Here is a 14,375-nt window from a genome sequence, read left to right as displayed (position 1 = left end):
TCTGAGCGGTGTGCTGTGAATTCCCTCACACTATATATGCTTACAACTGATGGGTCTGGTTCTGTCCTCTATAGTGCTGTCCTGTTAGAACATGATGTTGAGGCCCATCGCTGTACACTTGATAGTCACCACCACACACACAGACACTGTTGTTTCCATTTGAGGATGTTTGTATGATTTTGTTAATCCGAATGACTTAGAATCTAGTAGTTCTGGTTCTATAAGGCAAAAATAATCACAAATGTAAACAGTATTAGTTCAATCAAATATGCCGAATGCTGTCAAGTACTTACTCCCAATCCCTTAACCAACAATGCGGTTCAAGAAATAGAGTTAAGAAAATATTTACAAAATCAACTAAAGTAAAACATATTTTTAAAAGTAACACAATGAAGTTACATAAGAATAACCAGGCTACATGCAGGGGTTACCGGTAGAGGTACATTGACTATGCATAGATAATAAACAGCGAGTAGAAGCAGTGTAAAAACAAACGGGGGGGTCACTGTAAATAGTCCGGGTGGCCATTTAATTAATTGTTCAGCAGTCTTATGGCTTGGGGGTAGAACTTGTTGGAACTTGACTTGGGGCTCCGGTACCGCTTGCTGTGTGGTAGCAGAGAGAACAGTCTATGACCTGGGTGTCTGTAGTCTTTGACAATTTTTAGGGGCTTCATCTGACATGACCTAGTATATACAGTAGGTCCTGGATTGCAGGAAGCTTGGCCCCAGTGATGTACTGGGCATGACGCACTACCCTCTGTAGCTTCTTATGGTCGGATGGCGAGCAGTTGCCATACCAGGAGGTGATGATAAGGGTTATAGCTATGCAATATACGTATATGTAAATAAATAAAGAGCAAATGGCATTACACTTACAACATGACTATAAAGGGATATAAACACAGCATCAATATAAATATGAAGTAACAAATTCACCTCTTAGAGAGAGAGAGAAACAAATGACTTGGATAGAAAGTTGGTCAAGATTTATGGCACCCTCTCTCTCTAGCCTTGTGTGAGAATCTGCCAGGCTGAGATCTTATCAGGGTCATAAATTACCCTGCGCGTGAGCAAGCTCCAAGAACCGTCTGGGGTGACTCTGTGATGACTAGAAGCTCACCCATGGCAGGGCAATAAAACACCTTAATAAATAAAGGCCACTATGGAAAACACTGTGGTAAGGTGTGCATGCAAAAGACTATGTTTACCATTACATCAAGAGTGACGGAAAAGCAGCCAACACGTTCTCAGCATATGTGGGAATTAAGAGAACTTTGGCAGTATGCCGGTTGGACGTACTGCCAAATTCTCTAAAATGGCATTGGAGGCAGTGTATGCTAGAGAAATTAACATTACATTCTCTGTCAACAGCTCTGGTGTATTTGTAACAGTTCTGCTTCCATCCTTCACCTCGCCCCTACCTGGGCTAGAACCATGGACCATCTGCACACATCCACAACAGCCACCCTCAACACCGTTACCCATTGCTCCACAAAAGCCACAGCCATTGCAGAGCAAGGGGAACAACTACTTCAAGGTCTCAGAGCGAGTGACGTCACAGATTGAAACGCTGTTAGCGTGAACCCCGATAACAAACTAACCTTTTCACACCACGCCAATTCACATGCTCCGTTAATTAAAACTTGAGACATCTGTGGTATTGTGTTGTGTGACAAAACTGCATATTTCAGAGTGGCCAGATGGAAGCCACGCCACAGTAAAAAGCACACAACAGCCTTGGAGTTTGCCAGAAGGCACCTAAAGGACACTCAGACGATGAGAAACAAGAGACTCTGGTCTGATGAAACCAAGATTGAACTATTTGGCCTGAATGCCAAGCATCACGTCTGGCGGAAACATGGCACCATCCCTACGGTGAAGCATGATGGTGGCAGCATCATGCTCTGGGGATGTTTTCAGTGGCAGGGACTGAGAGACATGTCAGGATTAAGGGAAAGAGGAACGGAGCAAAGTACAGAGAGATCCTTGATGAAAACCTGCTCCAGAGGGCTCAGGATCTCAGACGGGGTCGAAGGTTCCAAGAGAACAATGACCCTAAGCACACAGCCAAGACAACGCAGGAGTGGCATCGGGACAAGTCTCTGAATGTGCTTGATAGGCCCAGCCAGAGCCCGGACTAGAAGCTGATCGAACATCTGTGGAGAGACCTGAAAATATCTGTGCAGCGACACTCCCCATCCAACCTGACAGAGCTTGAGAGGATCTGCAGAGAAGAATGGGGAAAAACTCCCCAGAAAACAGGTGTGCCGAGCTTGGAGCGTTATCGCTGGTAAAGATGCTTCAACAAGGTACAGAGTAAAGAGTCTGAAAACTAAGTGCTCTCCAGAGGGTGGTGCGGACTGCCCAACTCACCACCGGGGGCACATTGCCTGCCCTCCAGGACACCTACAGTACCCAATGTCACAGGAAGGTCAAAAAGATAATCTAGGACATCAACCACCAGAGCCATGGCCTGTTCACCCCGCTACCATCCAGAAGGCGAGGTCAGTACAGGTGCATCAAAGCTGGGACTGAGAGGCTGAAAAACAGTTTCTATCTCAAACCCATCAGACTGTTAAATACCCACCACCAGCCGACTACCACCCAGTTACTCAACCCTGCATCTTAGAGGATGCTTCCCTATGTACAAAAACATGGAATCCCTGGTCACTTTAATAATGTTTACATACTGCTTTACTCATCTCATATGTATATACTGTATTCAACTGTATTTGTTGTCAGTACCACACATACATTGCTTTGTCAAATTTTTATATATTTCTAAATGTCATTCTTTTACTTTTAGATTTGTGTGTATTGTTGTGAATTGTTAAGGTACTGTTAGAGCTAGGAAGAAAAGCATTTCACTACACCTGCAATAACATCTGCTAAATATGTGTATGTGACCAATAAAATGTGATTTGATTTGATTTTGTAGTGTATTAAAGGTAATAACCCTTGAAACGTAATGTTCAGTTAAATGATGTATTTAGATATTGGTTCCATTACCCTGTAAGCAGTCTATGAACTGCTCTTAGTCGGTGCCACTCTGACATTGCTCATCCATATATTCATATATTCTTAATTCCAGTCCTTCACTTTAAGGTTTGTGTTTAAGGTATTTTTTGTGAAATTGTTATATATTACTTGTTAGATATTGCTGCACTATGAGATGTTCAAGCATTTCACTACACCCATAGTAACATCTGCTGAACACGTGTATGTGATCAATACAGTTTGATTTGATCTGATTTCTAATGAGTGACTACAATCCACACTTTGGTTTTGGTGGTCACTGTCAACAAACAAGAATGTCATCATTTTCAGACAAACACATTACTTCCTTCAGCACACTACTACAACAGTGTGACTGTTTTGGAAAAAAATGTTTCCTTTAACATCCTCTGTGTTGTGTGCTTATTGTTTAACCATTGATATGTTCCAGGTCAATTTGAGATCTTAAGGAGCATCAGGTACTGCTGGAATATCTACCAATACAATGTCCATCTTTATGTGATAAATTACACTGCTCACTGCTCAAAACATTTATAAAGTAGTAAGAAAGTATGAAGAGTCCTCCCTTTAGATTAGGGACTGCAAAACTACTTTACTAATGATTAGTAAATGGTTTATAAAGATATGTATTAAAATATTTATGAAAGATCTGTGGAATAGTATAAAAGTTGTTATAAATGTGTGAAAATTACAAAGTGTTAATATAAAGTGTTACCAATCTCTATATCAATTCAGACTCCACAGCATCTGAGAGAGCTGTTCTGGTGTGACCCTTGACCTGGCAGCAGTGATGTCGTGAGAGTAGTGGTAGTGAGAGTAGTGGTACTGTTCTTACCCAGTATGTTGAAGTTCAAGTGTCTGCTGTGGTCTCCTGCGTTTAATCATTAATGCATATAGTAGTTATTTACACATGTGAGAATACCTAGCTGACTAACATTTAACACATGTGGGAGTAATTTTTAATAAATGGTGAGAAAACTGTAAATTCCTAAAAAATTGTTTATTACTGAACATTATAAAGTCTTACACATAATTGCATATTCTCGCATTTTACCCTCAACTACTTACACAATACACTATTCAGATGGACTTGGACATTATCTGATATTGTGCAATATTGAACAATTCAACTTCAGTACACTTGTTAAAGGCATTGTGTCCCAATTTAGCCACTAGATGGTGATGTTAAACAAGATATAGAATGACTCATAACCTCATCAGAATATACTTTTAGGAGACAAACACAGGCTTTGCTATTTCAAATATACAACCCAAAATGACTACAATGTCTTTTATTAAAAAAAAGCTTATGCCTTCTCCAAGTCATTCCAATTCAATCCAGCCAAATCATTATTTATCAACACCACACGTACCTATGATGAAAACACTGAGATAAGTCACGTCAGTGTATTGTTACATGAAAGAAGCAATTACAACAATTGTATTACATAACTATGGCAAATCTATGTTAGTCAAATGTTGGAATAAAAGGTAGGAACTATGAACGCCTTAACTTCCGAGTTAAAATAAGTTTAGCTGTCACTTTGAACCAAGGATAAAAGAAAGCATAAATTATTGGATTAATTAAGGAATTAACAAGTGGCAGAAAGCTGATGATAAAGGTTAAAACATTTTCACTTAAAAAATATACAAAAAGGAAAGGAAATAGAGAGGGAATCCAACAAATGAGATAGTTGAAAACAACAATAGAAACAGTTTTTGTTGCTTTTCTCTCAGACTTATTTGCCTGTACAGTTTTAACACCAGACACACTGACAGCCTCTTTTGAAAATACCTTTCTGGCCTGTGATCTGGCCACCACAAAGATTTTCAAATAAAGTGTTATAATAATAGAGCACGGGACAACCATTGTAATTACAAGGTCAATTATGTTATTGACCCAGGTTTTTCCTTCAACAATAAAACATTCTTTCAAACACCTACTGGGTGTCTGCACATTTACAAAGTTTTTTATAATGACAGCATCATATATGATACAACACCACCAGGTAATGGAAATAAAACACATCATTCTTCTTATTGTTATTCTAGAGTGGTACAATAAGGGATCACACACAGCAACATAGCGGTCAATAGATATAAGGACCAAATTACCCAGAGATAAGGAAGTACATAAAAAGAGATGTAGAATTGAAACGCACAGAAATATTCCCCAAAACCCCAGCATGGTTCCATTATTGCTACAGTCACTACTGGTATCACAATCAGTCCAACCAGGAGATCTGACACAGCCAGAGAGAAGATGAGCAGGTTGGTTGGAGTGTGGAGCTGCTTGAAGTGAGAGATGGAGATGATCACCAGTACGTTCAAAAATACTGTAACTGCTGAAATCAATGAGAAGAAGATGTACAGTGTTATGTAGATAGATGTCGATAGCAAAGCCTTTCTGCAAGAAGAGTTTCCGTCTTGAAAACAGTATTGAACATCTTCATGTTTCTCCATATGTAATTCAATTCAAAATGCTGAGGTCCTGCTTGGTCCTGTGTGTGACCCTGTCAGGTCCGCCTTCTGAGAAACTCTGAGCTCTGCCTCTCTATTTATCCCTGAGTTACAGACAGAAACTCCCCTCCCCAGAGTCTCTCTGCACACACACACAAACACACACACACTCTCACACGTGAGCACAGAAATGAAAAAACGGTTAGATAAACAAATCATTTGTGAAAGCATGATGTAATGTATGACAGGATTTGATGTTGCTGTGCCCACCTAGCCTGTCCTTCAACCTTACTGATAGTCAGAGATTAGATTGTTTTCACATATTTCATTTGTTGGGTTCCACGGGTAGGCCGTCATTGTCCATAATAATTTGTTCTTAACTGACTTGCCTAGTTGAATAAAGGTTCAATAAAACATTTCAAAATAAATGAGAGAAAAGGTACATTTTCTCAATTAAGCATTAAAATGGGGAAAATATAATATGGATGTTTTGGTCACTCAAAGGCTATTTTAATGGGAAATAGGATAACTGTGCAGACTAACTGGTTTGGGTTTTGTCAGTGCTTAGTTTGGAACATAATCCACAGCCTCAGGAGACACGACGGCACATCACATGTCAGTCTGTAGGAAAGTTGACAGTAGGGAAGTTGATGAAATGGCATAAAGATCTGTTGTAACGGCCAAGTTTATTACCTGGTCAATGTGGTATTTGTTTCCTGACACAAGAACAAGCCAGTGGATCAGAATATATCATGCAGTATCAGAAAGTGCTGTCTGTCTAGACAGAAAAAGACAGTAAATTAAATGACGTTGTTACTGCGTTTTGTCTTTGTAGCGCAGTATGGGGTATGCACTAGAGCACATGCAGTCAAAATGAATAGTGGCATTACATATGAACATTCCATAGACGTTTAGAAATGTCCATCTGAACTGAATTAGGAACCACACTTCCTCAAGTTGAGGGAGACTGTGTCTCAGTTACATCATGGGGACAAATATTGTTTGTCAGACATCAGAAGAACCATACTGTAATCTGACCCAATCACCCCTTGATGTTGTTTTCCTTTTCTGGTGTGTTGTTTTCTCTGATTTAAACAAAAACAAATTATCATGACACAAGGTGAGACCCAGATGCAGACACAGGAGGCAGATGGTTCATTAATTAACCAGTTGTAAGGCATTTACATTTTTATAAATGTAAACCATTTACTAATTAAATATTTTTGCAGTCCCTAATCTTAAGCCAGAGCTATTTGTATTTTTGAAATTATGAATCAATGACCGGTGTAATTTCTCACAATAAGAAGAGATTTAAGGTGTCAAAATGGACTAGAATATATCAATGGTTGTAACATATACGCCTGGAGTCAGGATGCACGTGCAGAAGGTAAGTTTAATGATGAGAAAAAGCAGATAAACAAAACAGGAGAAGCGTACTGAACGTGAACAAAACCAATACTGCCTGATGACTGAGTCTACATGAAGCGAGAGTTACAAGGGTGGTGAGGATGTCCAGGTGTGCACAATGTGGGTTGCCAGGACCGGTGGTCAGTAGACCGGTGGTCAGTAGACCGATGACTTTGAGCATCGTAGGCGTGACAGTACCGCTTTGGATTGAGTTAATCAACAGTCGATCTCTCACCCCCATGGGGACGTAGATGCGCTTTGGAGGGCAGGTGGAAGGAGCGGGTTCCCTCTCCAGACCCTGTCGGAACCACGTCTACGTCCCAAAACACGGGGCCAACAATACAGGAGGACAGGTTGATGGGCTGGAGGACACTCACAGGACCCTCCACCGACAAGGAAACGCTGGTCCTCCGACATCCTGGGCCTTGGCAGTGATTCTCATCCTCGACCAGGAGATGGTGGGGTTATGATGTTGGAGCCACGGGAAGCCTAGGATGACTTTGTGTACTGGTGCGGTAATGGTGAGGAAGGGAATGCTTTCCTGGGGCATGGGTCCCACTGTGATGTGCATAACCGTGCCGGATCCCAATGGTTGTTTATCCAAGGCTTGGACAGGAAAAGGAGAGGATAGCGGGTATGAAGTTAAGTTCAGGGAGGAGGCGAGGGCCTGGTCAATGAAGTTCTCTAAGGCACTGGAGTCCACTAGAGCTGTAGAGACAACACTTGAGGGACAGTCAGCCAGTGAAATGGGAACCAGAAAGGGTTTGGTGGAAAACGATGATAATGGAATACTCACTCAGTGATCTGGGCACCATTCTGGAGTTGGAAAACTCCCTCACCTCCATCTCTGCCCTTTGGAGGACCACTCTGAACAGAGCCATGAACCCCTCAAACGAACCCAGCTCCTCCTCTCCTCTCTCCCAGATGGTCGTAGCCCATTCCAACGACCGTCCGGTCAGCAGGGAAATGACCGTAGCAACCTTGGAACACTCGGTGGTAGGGGCCCCCGTATGATAGGTGAAATAGAGGGAGCCCCGGAGTAAAAGTCCTCTAAAATGTGCGTCTTCTCCCTTCGGACGATGATAACACAATGAACTGAGTGAGCGGGTGCAGTGTCGAGATGCGATGCACATTCTTTATGGTTGGTAATGGAAGGGCTATGGTTGGTGAGGTATACCTTAGGTAGGCTGAGCTGCAAAACTAACTTAATGGAAACTGAAGGGACTGTGAGGGGAAGTTAGGTAGAGAGGAGCAGGACAGCTTTTTTTTTTTACAGATGCCCCAATATTTCTTATGGAAATATTAACATCCACAAAAAGGCCTCGAACCTAAATGGCAAAGTCTCTAATGGGGGCCACATTATTTAAAGTCTCTGAAAAGCCACAAGCCTCATGGGGAAGCTTATTCTTAGCGTGCCAAATCCAACCCTGCAGAAAAGTCATGGCTTTGGTGCTGCCCCACGAGGGAGGTACAGAGATACACAGAGACAGTCCTGGGGCCTCCCCATGGAAGGCCACGCGGGTGAGGGAGGGCCCTCTAACTCTGCTGGTGCAGGGTAGCTGGGCCCCATCCTTAGAAGCTGTGTGCAACGCCGAAGGCTGGCCACGGCTGAAGCAGGTGGTTCTTCCACTGCGGTGGAGAATTGTGGCATGCCAGACACAACCGTTGTTGGTAGCTCACTGGCTGCGGCTGAGGTTGGTGAATCCTTCACCACTGCTGAAAACACTGAAATGCATGGTAGAGCATGTTGGGAACCATAGGGATCATTAGAGATCTGGAGGCATTGGGCAGCTGGGCCCCAGAGAAAAGGTCAGGTGGTGTCCCACGTGGGAAGGGCTGAGGGTCCTCCAAGGCAGGAGATGGGAGGCCCGCCAGAACTAGAGACAGCAGGTCCCAAGGGTCAGGGAATGGTGGTTACCCCAGATCAGGGAGCTGAGGGCCAAGCAGGGCAGGGCACTTTGAACCCACTACTAAATCTGAGGACTGCAAGCCAGAAATAGTGGGAAGCTGCAAACCTAGCCAAGCAGGGAACATATAGCCTAGCGCTAGTATAGGCAACTGGTTGCAGGCTGAGGGCTGTGAACTGTCTAACTGCACATCTAGAGGAGCAGATAACTCTGGGTCTACTGGGGCGAGATACCCAGGACCTAGAACTAGGGCAGGTGGTTTGGCCTGTAGCACTGAGGAAGCTGACTGCTTGCCGACTAAGGCTGGGGGCTGCTGACCAACTGAGGAAGATGCTGCAAACCTAGTGGGGCAGAGAACCTATAGCCTGGCGCAGAAGTAGACTGAGGGCCGACTAGAGCTGGAGACAGTGAGAACGACTCTGAATCTGACAGGGAAAATGACTCTGAACTTGACAGGGAGAACCATGCTAGACCTGCAACGTAGAACGACTCTGAAACTGACAGAGAACGAATCTGAACCTTTCATAGAGAATGACTCTAAATCTGACACGGATAATGACTCTGAACCAGAATGGGAGAACGACTCTGAACTTGACAGGGAGAACGACTCTGGACCTGACAGGGAGAACGTCTCTGAACCAGACAGGGAGAACGACTCTGGACCTGACAGGAGGCAGCAGACTTTGTGAAAATTAATATTTGTGTCATATTCAAAACTTTTGGCCATGACTGTACACTTGATGAAGACATTGTGTCACGATTGAGCCACTATAGGGAGATGTTAAACAACATATATTACGACCCATGATGTCCTCGGAATGTACTTTTAGAATACTTGCTATTTATCATTGAATAACACGGAACAACCACAAATGTATGCCTTCCTATGCCTTCTCAAAGTAATTCAAATCCAATCCATCCAAATCATTCTGTATCAACACAACATGTATCTATGATGACAACACTGAGATAAGTAATGTCTCGTATTGTTACATGAAAGAAGCAATTACAACAATTGTATAACATAACTATGTCAATCCTATGTTTGTGAAACTAGAGAATAAAATTATAGGAAGTTCAGAGTTAAAATAGGATTAGCTGTCATTTATTGAGGAATTAACAAGTGGCAGAAAACATATGAAAAGTGAGAAATTGTCAATTGCTGTTGTTCTGGGATTGGTTTGCACTTTTCGCACCAAAGAACGTTCATCTCTAGGAGACAGAACGCATCTCCTTCCTGAGCTGTATGACGGCTACGTAGTCCCATGGTGTTTATACTTGCATACTATTGTTTGTACAGATGAACATGGTACCTTCAGGCGTTTGGAAATTGCTCCTAGTCTGGATGAACCAGACTTGTGGAGGTCCAAAAAAAATTCAGAGTTATTGGCCGATTACTTTAGATTTTCCCATGATGTCAAGCAAAGAGGAACTGAGTTTGAAGGTAGGCCTTGAAATACATCCACAGGTACACCTCAAATTGCTTCAGGCTAATTGACATCATTTGAAGCTTCTAAAGCAATGACATAATTTTCTGGAATTTTCCAAGCTGTTTAAAGGCACAGTCAACTTAGTGTATGCACACTTCTGACCTACTGGAATTGTGATACAGTGAATTATAAGTGAAATAAACTGTCTGTAAACAATTGTTGGAATAACTTCTTGTATCATGCAAAAAATAGATGTCCAAACCAACCTGCCAAAACTTGTTATGGCTGCTGTCCCTGTACAGGGATCAACATCAGGGGAAATTTCAGAGTGACAACTAATTGTACTCGATAAAACTCAAACTTTCATTAAAACACACATGCAGGGTACTCAATTAAAGCTACACTCGTTGTGAATCTAGCCAACATGTCAGATTTTTTAAATGCTTTTCGGTGAAAGCATGAGAAGCTATTATCTGATAGCATGCAACCCCCCGAAATACCTGAAGGGGACGTAAACAAAAGAATTAGCGTAGCCGGCGCTACACAAAACGCAGAAATAAAATATAAAACATTCATTACCTTTGACGAGCTTCTTTGTTGGCACTCCTATATGTCCCATAAACATCACAATTGGGTCTTTTTTTCGATTAAATCCATCCATGTATACCCAAAATGTCCATTTATGAAGCCCGTCTGATCCAGGAAAAAACAGCTTTCCAAAACGCAACGTCATTTTTTTAAATTAAAAAAGTTGCCTATAAACTTTGACAAAACACTTCAAACTACTTTTGTAATCCAACTTTAGGTATTAGTAAACGTTAATAATCGATCAAATTGATCACGGGGCGATCTGTATTCAATAGCAGCAGGTCTTGAAATAATGGTCAATATTCTCTCTTTCATAACTTCCTCCGGTGTACCCGATGACAGGAAGTGCCTATTCTTCATTTCACCAAGGATTAACTTCAACCCAATTGCCAAGACTGGCGACATCGTGTGGAAGCTGTAGGAGTTGTAAACTGGGCGCTATCTATTTTCCTTTGCCATAGACAATACAGACAACTGGCGGAGGGATATTTTTTATTTTTTGTTTGTTTTGCCTGCTACACACGTTCTGTTATAGTCACATACATGATTTAACCAGTTTTACTTCAGAGTGTTTTCTATCCACACATACTAATCATATGCATATACTATATTCCTGGCATGAGTAGCAGGACGTTGAAATTTTGCGTGATTTTTAACAAAAAGCTGAAAAAATTCTCACGCTCTTTAAGAGGACATTTGTGGAGTGGTTGAAAACCGAGTTTTAATGACTCCAACCTATGAGTATGTTAACTTCTGACTTCAACTGTATATAAAACACAGTGCTGTAACCCAAACAAAGAGTGAGGTGTAAATCTCTAATAAATACACGGGACAAGACCAGTAATAGCAATACACAAGACTAGACCCGTAATAACAAGTGCACACTGACACGGTAACATGCAAGCCGATACAACAGAGCAACAGAAATTGAATAATAATTGACAAGGACAATGTGGAACAGAGGGCAAATATTTACACCTACTTATCAAGGGGAATGGGAACCAGGTGTGTGTAATGAGACAAGACAGTCCGGGGTTGGTGGTAATGATCCATTTCAGTGAAGCCTAGAAAGCTTGTGATGTAGACCTCCAGAGCTGGTGAACGGAATGAGCAGCTGTACCGGTGGAGAGCCAGAACTAGGTCGCCAGGCGAGAAAACAGGCGCCTCACTGCGATGGCGGTCGGTCTGTTCCTTGTGCCGACATACGGCCCGCTGGAGATGAGTGTGTGCAGCGTTCCAGATCTCCTCAGCATGTCAAAACCACTCTAGAGCCCACCTGGCCTGTCTCGGGTTTAGCCTCTTCGCTGCCCTGATGTACTCCAGGTTGCGGTGGTCCGTCCACACCAGGAAAGGGTGTTTGGACCCCTCAAACCAGTACCTTCAGAGCCTTCGAAATCATTTCAAAAAACGATTGAGGTAGCTATGAAATCTAACTCAACATTTAACTACTACAAATTTAATTTAATTACAACAAATAGAGTTTAACTTACTCGTTCTTTGCTGTCCAGTGGTACCACTAGTAGGCATTTGATTTACAACTCATCACGTGGCTTACTGTACTACAGAAGCAATGCTAACCAAACATTCAGTGTGCAGGGTATGTACACTGAATTAAAGGTTAACTACACAAAAAAACGAACAATTCTCAGATTTATACCAGAACTGAAAAGTAATCCCCTGATGTGGTTAAAGCATTGTTGTGAACACAGATATTACAATGTAGTTGTTTGTCTATAAATACATAAACATGTGTTTAAAAACAGGGGAAATCAGAAAAAGTTAAATATATCTGAAACCTGAAAAACTCAACCGAGAAAACGGAATTAGGGGAGAAAAAACAGAATTAGGCAATAAAACTGAACGTTTGTGTCTCCCTGCTGCACAGGATTTTGGAGAAAGTTGAGGTCGAGTCCCAATATTGTCTATGCCCCCAAGAGGGAAAGTGGTTGGGTCATCCTAGAAATGTTTTAGAGTAATATAATTTAGACAATTTAGCAGATGCTTTTATCCAAAGTCACTTAAAGTTACTCGTGCAAATAATTTTTACGTATGGGTGGTCCCGGCAATCGAACCATCTATCCTGGCATTGCAATGCTCTACTGAAATGCATGACAATGTTATAAATGCTTTGTGATGCCTCAATGTAATATGATTCATAAATCCTTTATTAAGCATTGCTTATGCCACCCTTTATAAAGCACAGGCTTATGTCATATTTTACTTAGTGGGTTATGTCACATTTTACATTAATGCTCATGTCACATAGTTAAAAGCCACATGTACGTGAAAACATGTTTTTAGGCATTTTTGCAAATGTATTGCAAATTAAATACAGAAATATGTAATTTACATAAGGGTCCCATTTTCAGTTTTTTCATTTGAGTTGACGTTATAGAATGTCAGCTTTTATTTGAATGTATTTTCATACATACAGTGAACCCTTTATAGAGGATGACATGTGGTTATAGATGATTTGTGAGACATTAATGTAGTGTTTATAAAGGCTTTATGAAGTATTCTTTTAAACATGTATAATTTGCTTGTGATATAAAATAGGACCCTTATGTAAATGAGATATTTCTGTATTTAATGTGCTTTCACATTGTTTTCACTTTGTCATTATGAGGTGTTGCATGTAGATGATGAGAAAAAAAAAGTGTTTTCATACATTTTGAATTCAGGCTGTAACACGATAACATGAGGAATAAGTGAAGTGTTATGAATATTTTCTGAATACTCTGTATTCAGGGAGTTTCCTGTAATGAAAGGCTTTGGTATTATTCAGACAGATGGTCTCTTCTCAGTTTGTCAGAGACACACTTTTCACCTAACACATAAAGTTCAGATATAAATTATAGTAAAGAAAAAAAGAATAGTAAAGAAAATAGTAGAATAGTCTTCACTTTAGATTAGGGGAAAAACAACTTTACTAATGAGTATTAAATGTTAAAAATACATTTATTAAACATCTTTGGAATGATCTTATGAATCATATACTATAAAAGTAGTTTATAATTATGTGAATTACCAGTTAACTAAAATAAATATTGGATTAATGACAAATTAATAAACAATTTACGAATCAAATATAAATGATTTAGTGTGATACCCACTCTCTATATTCCTTCAGAGTAAACAGCATCTGAGAGAGCTGCTCTGGTGTGACCCCTGACCTGACAGTAGTGATGTAGTGAGAGTAGTGGTACTGTTCATACACCAGTATGTTGAGGTTGAAGTGTCTGCTGTGGTCTCCTGCACTATTGTGCTGAATAATTCATGTGTAACTGTAGTAGTTCTTTATAAATGTGAGAATACCTAGATGAATAACATTACACAAAATGGGGCGTAGTATTAAAAAGTGAGCAGAATGTAAATGCCTTACAATGTGTGCCCAGTGGGTGTAAAACTCTGGAGTAAAACGTTTTATTAAACTTTGCTTTAGATATTGCTGCACTGTCGGAACTAGGTGCATAAACATTTCGTAACACTCGCAATAACATCGAATAAACACGTGTTTTTGACCAATAACATTTTATTTGATTTCTACTGAGTGACTGAAATCAGTC

At 40.9% G+C, this 14,375-nt stretch overlaps 1 pseudogene; it reads right to left on the bottom strand.

The window, feature by feature from the left end:
* Positions 1–4,410: 4,410 nt before the first annotated feature.
* Positions 4,411–6,422, bottom strand: LOC135573328 (trace amine-associated receptor 13c-like; annotated as a pseudogene).
* Positions 6,423–14,375: the final 7,953 nt, after the last annotated feature.

Source organism: Oncorhynchus nerka, linkage group LG1 (assembly GCF_034236695.1).
Source record: "Oncorhynchus nerka isolate Pitt River linkage group LG1, Oner_Uvic_2.0, whole genome shotgun sequence".
NCBI lineage: Eukaryota > Metazoa > Chordata > Actinopteri > Salmoniformes > Salmonidae > Oncorhynchus > Oncorhynchus nerka.
This window is presented reverse-complemented; position numbering and strand designations above follow the sequence as displayed.